The following is a 10,228-nucleotide window of genomic DNA, read 5'->3' as shown; positions in this document are numbered from 1 at the left end:
AAACCACCCATGTGGGGTTAAAGAAACCTCTGTACTAGTTAGATAACATTCAACAGAAATAAATCAATATTTTACTTTATTAATTTCAATAATCAATCTCATTTTAAATTTTAAAATCAAAGACTTACCGATCTCATTTCCTGAATGCCACTCTGTTTCAAAGTGGTCAGTATGGTTAAAGATCTATCAAAATAATGGGTAAAAACTGTAAAAGTAAATAATGAAGAAATATTAATGCTGAAAATATCTGAAATTACACCAAAAGCACTGAATGTTTGCATGATTACTGTGGGATAATATTTAAATAAATCATAAGGGGAGGTAATAAGAGTGCAGTTCTTGTTCCAAAGCAGAATGTTATAGTCATCAGAGCCTGTATGGAACAATATAATTTACACCAAACTGTCATTTAATCATCATCAGTGTAGGCTCACAGTCATCCAAACATTCACCTCAGTTTATACCTAACAGGGAGAAGACAGACAGCAAACATGTAATCTGTTCTCAATTTACAGATGCAATAAGAAATTATCATTATGGTCAGTAAGTCTTGCTATGACCAAATGAGGATAGGTGAACTGGCTCCCCTCTTTTCAAGCTCCTCAGTTGACCAAAACAAATGTTTATGTTCCTTTTAGAACATAGTATCTGAAGTGTCAATGAGGTATGAATTACAATGTTTTCTTGAATTAGAGAAGGACAATTTTATTATCTGCTACTCCAAGAAAAATAGTAAATACGTCATCAAGCATACATAAACAGAGGTACAAAGTTACTGAGGGCTAAAGGTAAGTGCAAAAGAAAAAAAAAACAACATGCAGTTTCAAGTCCTTAGGGTGTCCCTGAGGAGAAAAGATTTTAACTTCAGTTATTTAATTAATGTTGTGTATCCTGAGCAGTCAAGATTACTTCAGAAGAGAAATTAGAGTTAACGTTTCAGGTCAAGTGACCATTCCTCAGAACACTCAACTCGAAACATTAACTCTGATTTCTCTTCACAGATGCTGCCAGACCTGCTGAGCTTTTCCAGCAACTTATGTTTTTGTTTCTGATTTACAGCATCCACAGTTCTTTTGGTTTTTACAAATATTTCAGATCTTTTTAAGTTCTCAGTGCTGAAATGTTTCTTTCCAGTTTGTATTTCCACCTGGTGCTTTGTCCTTTAACAGGCAGAGAGAGAGAGAGAGAAGGGGAGAGGGCAGGAAAATGCTTTCTCCTGTTTTGCAGTCACAATTTGATGTGGTCAGCTCTATCAAAAGCAACTCTTTGAAATACAAGCTGGCTTGTGTATTTCTGTCAGAGATAAATTTTTACAAGCATAATGATTTCAGTTGTTATTTTAGTCTCCAATCTGTGAAACTTATCATACAGATGTAAAATAGAGTAAGATTTGGGGGTCTCTTCATGCCTGACTGGACGTACTAGTTTTGTTGCACTTTAATAAAATGTTAATTTCAGATGAGGTTGTTCTGATTATTCTATATTGGTTTCATGAAGTTTCGCTAATCTATGTGATCAGTTGTTTGCTTTCACCATTCAAAGTCAGCATTTTGTAAACTTTTTAAAATCATTTCAAATGATGAAAGTCCATGAAAGCCCATTATATGATGGAATTTCAGAACCAATAGTCCACTTAACATCACTATCCTGATAGTCTGAAGAACAGCTGTTTCTCAGTTCACATTTCATTTGATTTTAATGTGGCATTTCTCAAACTCAATGAAAATGTTCTTCTAGCTGATTAATCAAATAGAATGTTTGAAAGTTGCCTATTATATAAGTTAATAATTATTTTTTAAAATCACTAATGGATCGAGTGTGCTTTCTTGAGGCTTTCTTCTGTGAACAGGAGGTTTCAGATATTATACACATTATCCACAAATTGCTCAGTAATGTCAATAGAAGAGCCAGCATTGACTACTCCCAAGTCAAATAAAGTATGAACTAAGTATAAGGAGAAATTCATTTTAACTCTGGTCCAAAAGAATGACTGCTCCAACATGACGTTTATATTACCATATGATGAATTTTTCAGTATTGTACTGTTAAATTGAACACATTAGGGATTATGTCAGTCTCATTTAATGTAAGAAGGAATTGACTAACTAGCACTCTGAGAGCTGACATAATTTGTAGAACAACTAATCAATTGTTATAACAAAACAAAGAACTGCGAATGCTGGAGATCTGAAACAAAAAATAGCAATTTAGTTTTTTGTTAATAATTGCTATCCTTTTAAAATACAACTTTGCTCGCAAAGTTTTTTTTTCTCTTGAGGACTGAAATAAAGCTTTGAGTATTGACTAGTGCGTATTGCAATGGAAACAGAATTCCGACTGTCGGAATGCATGTGTTTCAGGTGTATCTCTGTTTAGTGACTGTTTCTGTGCCTTTGGAAAGTGGAATTTCAGACATTTCATGGTTTAAAACGAATAGTTGCAAAGACACCCTTCCCTGGTATTTTAAGCGTTGTCTCACGTTTTGAAATCCTGCTGGAATTATAGTCATCTTGATAACGTATCGAATTGGGAGCATGAAACTGTCTAGTTGTCATGCAATTTCTTGAGGTGTTGCCAATGGAAGACACAAACCAAACAACACTGTCAGATTTTAGTTATTTCCTTAAAAGTTGCACACCATAATGCATCGAATTTTGCAGACACGGGCAATGAACACAACAGAAATAAGCATGTCATATGCTGCACATGTGAATTTTAACAACATAATTCCAAACATTAAAAATGTCAGTCCTTAATTGAAAGTCGTACCCAACAGCCCCGGATTGTCTGGGAAATGTAGCAGGCATCTGAATTTCAGACGACCATCTGTAATTCAATTCAATTTCAGGCGAGAATTGCAGGGCTGTGATCAAATTACAAAGCGTCAGTATACTTATGGAAGACAACCTGGGGGTCTGTTTCACCTGAACAGATGCCAAGTGCTCGATATAGACCCCTTTTGAAAGATAGTTTTAATAAATGCAGAGACGTGGTGTATATGTGAAATATTTAACAAAAATTGGAAAATTCTAAGGTGTAAAGCAGCATCACTATAGCAACAGGAAAGTGGATGTCCCTGATAGTGTACAGCAACGTCAAGACTAACCTGCATTTCAGTCCTGATTCAGTGGCAACGCCGGTAAGATATCACTATTAGTATGTTTCAAAGTTTGCTGTATAATATTTTAGTTCCTCCTTCAAGTACAACTAACATCGACCACCCAATAGTGGCTAACAAAAATCGATTATAAAATTGCGTTATTTACAGAGATTAAAATAGAGAGTGTCGTTTCGTCGTTGCAATATAATCGTTTAATTAAATTGCAATCATGCAAGTGAACAGTCAGGGTGGGAGTGGAAAACAAGGGAATGGTTTCATAATTTTTGACACCTAGCTCTTTGGCTGAGGATGGGGAAACCTGCCTAATCCTACTGAGGCCATAATTTATTATTTAATTGTTGCAAAATTTCAACACTTTGATTTTGATTTTAAACAAGTCCAGTCTGTCAGCGTGTTAGAGCAGCAAAATCTACTTGGAAATTTGAATATAAATGCTTTGAATATGAGAAGGCAGCAGAGCTGGAGGGTTTTTGGTCTATCCCCCGGTGCACAGACGGGAAGAAGATTGTTGTAGTCTGGAGTTTCATTCCAGATGCTGATTTCTTTCCCAATGTCCATTGCGGAGACTCGCCATATTGTGAGTATTGTGGTGCTCCTGGGCTGTTTACATCAGGGGGAGAGTGCTGGAGACGCCTGTATTTTATTCCCGGTCCCTTCCAAAACGGTGAGTGTTGGCCTGGGGCTGACCTGATGTTGGGGACGGGCTGAGAAGCGGGCACGGTGCGACGGCTGAACATCCCGGCGGAGCGCGAAAGAAAAGCAGCGACGCAGAAGCTCGGTGTGGGAGCGAGCAACACAGCAACTAACCTGGTTGTACACTTGGTTCTTTATATTTGTTTGTTTTTAAAAAGAGGATGTGCAAGATTTAAAAAAACACACACATGATGTTAAAGGTCCATTGGGACACACATTGAACAAAGAAGGTTTTGGTGTTGGTTTGTAAGCTGGGGGCTTGAACTCCTATATACAATAACTAACTGCTTTCGTGTGTGTCTTGTATTAATTAATTGGTACAAGTGAATGGGATGCGGTCGCATCATAGTGACTTGATTTTGAGTATTTCTGTGGTACTCTACGCGACTGCATTTCAGTGGAGGTGGTACTGGTTCGAATTGCACTGACCTTGTTTCTTGTTACTATGATAAGTTGCTGCTTGAACTTGTAATTTGTGTTTGTGTTTTTTTTGAAAAGACTCCAAGCCTTAGTCTCCCCCTCCCGATAATCGCGATTGGTTGCAGAGCCTCGAACTAGGGGCTCAGTGATTTGTCAGGGGCTCTGTCAGTCTTCAAAGCAGCTGCATTTCACGAAGGGCACATTTCTACAAAGACAAATATTGCACCTTCTTTCCGAAAATGTATTGGCTTCTCATCATATCATTACATTTATCCTTTTCTAAACACTTGCGCCAAGGCCCGGAATAGCTTGTTTCTTACATGAACATTAACGTTACACCAGACTGATCCTAACACTCTAAGTGCATTGTGTAGATATTTTCATATCTATCGGTTCAATAAAATGTTATGACCCATCTTTGGAGCAGGTGGGACTTGCACCCAGGACTTCTCGTCCAGAGGTAGGGATGCTATTACTGAACCCTCATTAAAACTTAAATGCATAATACACTGGTGCCTGCTCCTGCTCCAGCTCTAGTCCAGTCCAGTCCAGTGGGTTAGCCAGGCACTATTGCCCGAAATTGTGAGACTGCAACAATAAGCACTGGGGCTGAAGGAACATAAGCTCTTGCATTCAGTGACTTCACTCTGTTCGCAACACATAGCTGCACCTTTGTCTGATGCAGGATATCAGATCCAGACCAGTCTCCATGTTTGTGATCCTGATGAGCAGGCCAGTGGTGATCCCAAAGCGGGCTGAGTGCAGTCTTTCCATTTTGGAGTTGGTTTGTAATAGTCATGGAAAGTCAGGATGCAAGGAGTAAGCAAACGGTGACACGTGTAGGAGCATTTGGCAGCCGTTTCGGCAAACAGGTTTTACATTGATCTTTTAGACCTCTATTGTTTGAATAGTTACCAGTCAGGTTATTTAAACATTTCAATAGTTTCACCTCCAATTCATAAACGACTGTCGCAAGGTTTTATTTGCGGGACTTTCGTAATAATTCAGTGAACTAATTTACGACTGAAAGGTATCAGGTCCTAGGCTGCATTGCCTGTTTTCAATTGGATGGCCTCAATCAAAATAGCATTGAAAATGCAGCGATCGCAGCTGGCAAGTAATACATATGGAGGAGCTGTGAGGATAGCAGCAGGTGATCTCTGTTAACCCTTCCCCTGTTGTCTGGGTCTACCACCACACAATTTTATTTACACATCATTTGTGGCTTTTTGAGATTGAAGTCGTCGTCTGCTGACATTGGCAAAATTAATGGCTTTTTACACGATTTCTGTGAACCTTCATTGTCTTTCAATATTAAGCAACCCATGTATTTTCAATTGAAACCACTAACTGGCAATGAGACAAATGGGCTGGGTGGACATCCCAGCTGATCAATACTGAACTGTTAGGCAGGAATATAGTTCAATTCGCCGGAGATATGGAAGTGTGAAGGAACCAGTGAAGAGTCTTCACTTGGTCCTGCTCCATATGGTGTGAATTGAATTTAGAATTTAATTTTTTGTTGAGCAGTAATGCAAATTTTTTCTATATTTTGCCCCAAATCACTCAAATCTTTGGAAAAATGGTTAAATTGTTTTTCTGTTCAGAGATATGATTTGCACCTGGAATGGGTGGGACTTGAACTTGGGCCTCCTGGTTCATTGGAAGGGACACTACCATTGCACCACAAGAAGGCCTTAATCATTCAAAACGCTTAACTTCTGTGTAGATAAAAACTGACTGCAGATGCTGAAAAGCAGATTCTGGAGTAGAGTGGTGCTGGAAAAGCACAGCAGTTCAGGCAGCATCCAAGGGGCAGGAAAATCGACGTTTCGGGCAAAAGTCCTTCATCAGGAATACAGGCAGAGTGCCTGAAGGGTGGAGAGATAAATGAGAGGAGGGTAGGGGTGGGGAAAAGTAGCATAGAGTACAATGTGTGAGTGGGGGTCAGGATTAAGGTGATAGGTTAGGGAGGAGGGTGGAGTGGATAGGTGGAAAAGAAGGTAGGCCGGTAGGACAGGTCATGGGGACAGTGCTGAGCTGGAAGTTTGGAACTGGGATGAGGTGGGGAAATGAGGAAACTGGTGAAGTCCACATTGATGCCCTGGGGTTGAAGTGTTTCGAGGCGGAAGATGAGGTGTTTTCCTCCAGGCGTCGGGTGATGAGGGAGTGGCGATGAAGGAGGCCCAGGACCTCCATGTCCTCGGCAGAGTGGGAGGGGGAGTTGAAATGTTGGGCCACAGGGCGGTGTGGTTGATTGGTGCGGGTGTCCCAGAGATGTTGGCGCTCCTAGCGCTCTACTAGGAGGCGCCCAGTCTCCCCAATGTAGAGGAGACCGCATCGGGAGCAACAGATGCAATTAATGGTACTGGTGGATGTGCAGGTAAAACTTTGGATGTGGAAGGCTCCTTTAGGGCCTTGGATGGAGGTGAGGGAGGAGGTGTGGGTGCAGGTTTTGCAATTCCTGCGGTGGCAGGGGAACGTGCCAGGCCAGGAGGGTGGGTTGTAGGGGGGTGTGGACCTGACCAGGTAGTCATGGAGGGAATGGTCTTTGCAGAAGGCAGAAAGGGGTGGGGAGGGAAAAATATCCCTGGTGGCGGGGCCTGTTTGGAGGTGGCGGAAATATTGGTGGATGATTTGGTTTATGCGAAGGTTGGTAGGGTGGAAGGTGAGCACCAGGGGGGTTCTGTCCTTGTTACAGTTGGAGGGGTAGGGTCTGAGGGCGGAGGGGTGGGGTCTGAGGGCGGAGGTGCGGGATGTGGACGAGATGCGTTGGAGGGCATCTTTAACCACGTGGGAAGTGAAATTGCGGTCTCTAAAGAAGGAGGCCATCTGGTGTGTTCTGTGGTGGAACTGGTCCTCCTGGGAGCAGATACAGTGGAGGTGGAGGAATTGGGAATACAGAATGGCATTTTTGCAGGAGGTAGGGTGGGACGAGGTGTAATCCAGGCAGCTGTGGGAGTCAGTGGGTTTATATAAAAAAAAATGTCGCTGTCAAGTCAGTCGTCATTAATGGAGATGGGGAGGGAGGTGTCTTAACTTCTGTGAAAAGGAAAGGGTGACAACTGTCAAATAATTTGATACATACTGTTTAGCCACTACATAAGGAATGAGCTTTTTCACCAGAGGGTTGTTAGAGCCCGTGGAATCATATTCTATTATAAGTCATCGCTTTCAGGGAAGTTGGAGTAGATCAGGTAAATAAAAATTTACTTTTTCAACTTTGTCATTAAACACCGTGTACGTTGTGTTTTTGCAGTGAATCAAAAATATTTTATACTGGAAAAATATTACTTAACCTACTTTTCTAATCAACCTACTGATATGTTATTACACACCACTGGAGCAGCTGGGACTTGAACCTGGGCCTCCCAGTTTAGGGGTAAGGACACTACCACTGCACCACAAGAGGGCCTAAATTCAGGGAGCATTGTTGTATTTGAACATCTTGAGCCTGACATGATTTGAACACAACCTTCTGACCTTGTGCCCACAGAAGTTTGCTGGAATTCTGGCTAGTCAATTTAACTCTGCTGCATCTACTTGCACACAATTGGCCAGAATCAATCAGCATTTCAGTTGTTGTGTTGCTCATAGAGATGTACAGCATGGAAACAGACCCTTCGGTCCAACCCGTCCATGCCAACCAGTTATCCCAACCCAATTTCGATCACTTCCCATACAGAAAATGATTGTTATCCTAAGTTTTCTAACGGCAATATCAGACCTTTTCAGTTGTAAAGGGATCTTACCTTTAAAAGGATGGACAGTATATAAATTTATAATTGATATGGAAAGATAGTTTGGAATCACTCACTTCCTGAATCTGAATTGATGGTACAAGAAGACACAAGTTCAAGCATGAAATGCAAATTCAAGATTTGTCAGAAAGTGTTTAGCACATTGAATAAATTTACAAGTAAAGAAAGGCAGTTGAAAACCATTGAAAGTAATAGACAGCTACAGTACAAGAATGAGTGATTAGACCCAATGTGGCTGCATTAGCACTTTGTTGAAACAATCCAAAATTAATCTTATGGCCTTATGACCCTATCTCATTATCTGTTTCAAATGTTTATCTACTTTTCATTTAAATAATGCAATGGTTTCTACATCAGCTACTTCATGTAGTAAAATGTTCCGTACCTGAACAATTCTTCATTTAAAAAAAATCAAACTCTTCGCTGATTCCTCAACAGGAAGAAATAATCTAGAAACCATTTGTGCAATTGGAAACAGCAATATGAAGATATTGTGGAAGCTGTAGTGTATTTCTGAATAGAATTCCCATCCTTATTCAACTTTTCTTGTCTGTATTTATCTTACATTAATATTATTTTTAAATTGTATGTCTTTCTCTCCATATCTTTATTTACTTAATTATATGATGGGCCCTGGGTGGCATAGTCACTTTGAAGATTTAACACTGTTCTTTCATCTCTGGGATCTGGTTTGTTCCACAGCAGACTGATTGGCAGGAAACATACTTTTCCTGTTAGTAGCAAAAGCTTCTTTATGGAAAGAATATTGGCTGTCTTGATTAGAACTAAGGGTGCAAATCCAAAAATGAAGCCCATTTTTGTGTAAAAGGCAAAGTTACCATTCTTCCAGAGGATGAAAAACTGCGCTGTCATTAGAGAGAGGTGATTAATAGTGTTTTAATGCCTCAAGCAAGTGATGCATTTGAGAAGGCAGGACCTTCCGAGTGACCTCAGCCAGTACAGAATTGAACCTGCTGTTGTTATCACTCTGCATTGAAACCAGCTGTCTAGAAGTGTGTGTACCTGTTGACAGTGAACTGGTCATTTCATGGCTGCAGGCTCAAAGTAATGCAAATGCCACAGTGAACCGATGCATGTTTTCAGTAGCTGTGCTTAAGATGTATGGGTGGGCATGTCTGAGATATCACTCTATTTTAGCTATTCTATATATGGCCAAATAAATGGAAATGCCCTGTTCCGCAACATTGGCAGCTAATATTACAAAAACCCTAAAATTGCACAAGAAAAAAACGTTGTATATACTAACACAAAAACACAGGAGCAGCTGTAGCAACTGTATTTGTCTGTACTTGTCAAATACCATACGCAAGAACATGAGAAGATGGGTATGAAAAGCTAGAGTACCTGTTTAGCCGTCTCTCCACATTCAGGGCGGCATGGTGGCACAGTGATTAGCACTGCTGCCTCACAGCGCCAGAGACCTGGGTTCAATTCCCGACTCAGGCGACTGACTGTGTGGAGTTTGCACATTCTCCCTGTGTCTGCGTGGGTTTCCTCCGGGTGCTCCGGTTTCCTCCCACAGTCCAAAGATGTGCAGGTCAGGTGAATTGGCCGTGCTAAATTGCCCGTAGTGTTAGGTAAGGGGGTAAATGTAGGGGAATGGGTGGGTTGCGCTTCGGTGGGTCGGTATGGACTTATTGGGCCGAAGGGCCTGTTTCCACACTGAAAGTAATCTAATCTACTGCTGTTCTCCCCTTTGGTGTATAATTCTGTCTCATTTTCATTTATTCTGTCTTAACACAACTGTTATGAATAGAAGTAAAACAAAGCTAAGGCAGCAAGTAAAATTTAAAAGAAAATATACAGATTGATAAAAGTCCATGAAATATACAAGTTTGGTATACTTTGAGAAGAGTTTCTGATGATTTGATTATTGGGGAGCAACCTATGCACAGCCAGGCAAAGTGGATATGTTGTATATCATACAATGGCTTAATGTAAAGCAATGAGTAACAGAAGGAGGAGAACACTTAGGTAACATCCTCTAACTGTGGTATAGGTGTTACTTGTTTGAAAATTATAATTGCCAGATTCTATTTCTGTGCAGTGCCCCATCCTTAGTGACCGGGGAAGATCTAACCGGGACAGGGTAAAGAAACGTTATTGATTTATAAAAGAAATTGATTTCTTGGCTCACCTGTGGCCTAACTTACATTTGGTGTTCATAGAGTTAAAAACTTTACATGTGGCCATTACAACTAGTTTTCTAACA

General features: G+C 40.6%; 1 protein-coding gene across 6 annotated transcripts in view; it reads left to right on the top strand.

Moving 5' to 3' along the window:
- The first annotated feature begins 2,982 nt into the window (after nucleotides 1-2,982).
- rnf2 (ring finger protein 2) overlaps nucleotides 2,983-10,228 on the top strand; it is a 50,996-nt gene continuing 43,750 nt past the window's right edge. Inside the window, exon 1 of one of the 6 annotated variants that reach the window (XM_043699558.2) lies at nucleotides 2,983-3,139. The gene's annotated coding sequence lies outside the window, so the exon portion shown is untranslated. The other 5 variants (XM_043699552.2, XM_043699556.2, XM_087990757.1 and 2 more) reach the window with 5 other exon arrangements.

The sequence above is a fragment of the Chiloscyllium plagiosum genome, unplaced genomic scaffold, assembly GCF_037043375.1.
Source record: "Chiloscyllium plagiosum isolate Xiang-an unplaced genomic scaffold, Cpla_swu_hap1 HiC_scaffold_9, whole genome shotgun sequence".
In the NCBI taxonomy this organism is placed as follows: Eukaryota; Metazoa; Chordata; class Chondrichthyes; order Orectolobiformes; family Hemiscylliidae; genus Chiloscyllium; species Chiloscyllium plagiosum.
Note: the sequence above shows the minus strand (reverse complement) of the source record. Positions and strands in the feature narration are given on the sequence as shown.